Raw genomic sequence first — 2,704 nt, forward strand, 5'->3', positions numbered from 1 at the left:
CCATCCAGCATCACAAGGGGGATTATCCACTTCCCGACTCTGTTGACAGAGGGTAACAGAAAGCTGAGAAAGCACAACTGCAGATAAGGGGGGACTACTGTATTTTTACTGCCAGATAAAGATACCCCTAGTTCAAAGTATGAACTAAGGAAAGGACTTATAACAGTAAGCTATTTGTAACTTTTTCTTAAAAAGTCCAAAAGAGTGATATGCTGTTGCAAACACTGCCAGTAGCCTACTTAATACCCCTCTCTGCTTCTTCCCTTGAACACCCTTTCATTTGGAGGCAGCAATGGTCCAGTTACAAATACTCACCTCCTGCTGTCTGTCACTTCCTAAAAAGCTATTGTTTTCCTGGCAAAGAGCCGTTTGGTGCCTTTTGCCATTTCTTCCTGTCTGAAATCCAACCTTGATGCCTGGAGGTAGACTATCCATCTTGCAGCTCTGGGGTTGAAAGGGCCACACTGTGCTGCTGCATATGGCCACACCAGCTACGCACAGATTATGGTGTTGAATCGGTCAGGGTCCTGGCAGGATATGGACGGCTCACTCCAAAAGGCTAATGGTGGCGACTCTGCAAAAAGGCACTCTTTGAAAAGGTCTGTATTAAGGAAACATGGTTACGAGTGTTGCAATAAGGGTGTTAGCAACTGCAGGGAGGTATGACCACCTGTAACCCTGAAGGGTAAGGCACGGGAGGAGTTACTAGGAGTGGGAAAGTAGCTGAATGGACAGGGCTACCCAAGAGGAGCAGCCGGTGTTGACCCACACTAAGGGAACAGGGGGCTAATGACCCCAAGTTTACCATCTGACTCATTCATCTGTCTGATTCAGCAGCCCTGTACATGTTAGGGAGGACAGAGCAAGAACATGGGAAGAGCCAAAGTCCCTGCTGGCCCTGGGAGTCACCAGAGCAGCCCCGCACTAAGTGATCTGAAACATCTAACCACATGAAGAAAACAAACCATTGCATGGGTATGTCACTTTGGTCAGGTTTCAGTTACATGCCTGAATGCAGTCCTATGGGATTTATAGGCATCTTGTATTTGTGGTATCATTAGCTGACATGGTGTGTATCTGAGTCATTATTATTCTGTGTTTATTTTTTATTAGTTGAGAGTCAAATGTTCATCATTCCTTCTTACCCAATGGGCCTGCCTTGGCTGAGTGTACTGCTTTGTAGATAAGGTCCTAGATAAAATCTATTAAGGCTGATAAACAGACTGAAAGGAAGGAAGAAGCTTTGTATAGGAGCAGTGAATCACTACATTGGGTCAGGCTGACAGCCTCGATTATCGATTATCGCCCCATCTCCCCGGGCTGGGCTCCAAGGTCACCCACGTGGGGCAGGAAGTGTAACTCGAGGAGTCTCCGTTCCCTCTCCTTTTCCAGATGGGGCTCAACGATGGGTCACCTTCTCGTCCCGAGCGGAGGCGCTCTGGGCTCTTCTCTGCTACCCCCTGGGCTGCAGCAATTGCGCTTGCACCTGACTCTCGACCTGGAGACCATCGTTCTCACTCAGATGAGTATTTTTTTCCTTGACTCATGTACCAGTTCCCTGTTCTGGTAACTGGTGTACGCTCTACCTGGCCTAGAGTCCTGGCTTGCTCTTGCCAGCTGCCCCCACCATGCCTTGGCCACAGCCCTAGCCAAGACCCATGGCTGGAGCCCTGTGATCTGTGACAGACCTCTCAGACACCATCTGCTTCTTTCATCCCAGGAGCCCTGCCTGCCCCGCCTCTCTGCTGCTGAGTCCTGCCCACAGGCCAGCACTCCCCAAAACTCCTTCCCAGACCTCTGCCAATAAGTCCTTGGCTCAATCCTCAGTTAAGATTAAGGTATCCCTTGGACACAGTAATTTACATGCTTGGCTGAAAACACAGCACTGTCTGCCACCTCCCAGCACCAGCCCCTCTCTCTCCAGCTGACTCCTCAGTGGCCTGTGGCTCAGAAGGAAGAGTAGAAACAGTAGTAATATAATGAAAATGACAAAGATGATACAAGTAAAACAGTTTACTGCTTACTAAGTGCTAACTACCTGCCAGGCATCACACAGAGCAGCATAGCCCTTGCTTTGCATGGCAACAGCACAAATCTGTTTTCATGGCTTAGTTCGATGACATCAGGCGCTCATCAGGCGCTCAACAGCCCAATTCACAGTTCATATCTGTTACCACAGTATATTAACTGTGAGTACTTGCCTAAGGACAAACTCTGCTGCTAACTTTTTAATCCATGAAATTACTCTGCAAATAATGGATCCAAATTGTGATCTGTGACCAATCATGTCACTTGCCTGACAGTCAGCCAGTGATTGGTCACTGGACATTTGTTATTGATTTTATGTACGGACAAAGCATCTATAGGTTGTGATGCCTCCTTAATTCCCGGTGATATTTACAAAACTCTTGTGATATTTACAGAAATGGATAATAGAGAGAATTGGCCAAGAAAGACAATAGGGTAGCAAAGAAACAAAAAGCGGTAATTTTCAGAATGAAGTTCAAATTGAAGGTAAATGGAGGTATAGAAGAAAGGGCTGGCTGTGGGATGACACTGTCACTAGGGAACTCTAGACATGCAGCCCGAAGAATTTAGTAAAGGTGACTTGATGGACATAAATGCAGAAAGTGGTTGTGCAGAAAAGGATGAAGATGTTTCCAGGGAAGAGACGTGAATAGAAAAATTCATCTTAAAGGAATTC

At 46.8% G+C, this 2,704-nt stretch overlaps 1 long non-coding RNA gene across 1 annotated transcript; it reads left to right on the forward strand.

The window, feature by feature from the left end:
* The first annotated feature begins 532 nt into the window (after positions 1-532).
* Positions 533-1,818, forward strand: LOC145718393 (uncharacterized). Its single transcript, XR_014141777.1, has 3 exons — positions 533-599; positions 838-975; positions 1,393-1,818. It is a non-coding gene; the product is annotated as an uncharacterized LOC145718393 (long non-coding RNA).
* Positions 1,819-2,704: the final 886 nt, after the last annotated feature.

Source organism: Leptonychotes weddellii, unplaced genomic scaffold (genome assembly GCF_054177405.1).
Source record: "Leptonychotes weddellii isolate Sample4059 unplaced genomic scaffold, ASM5417740v2 HiC_scaffold_15088, whole genome shotgun sequence".
NCBI classification, from domain to species: Eukaryota; Metazoa; Chordata; class Mammalia; order Carnivora; family Phocidae; genus Leptonychotes; species Leptonychotes weddellii.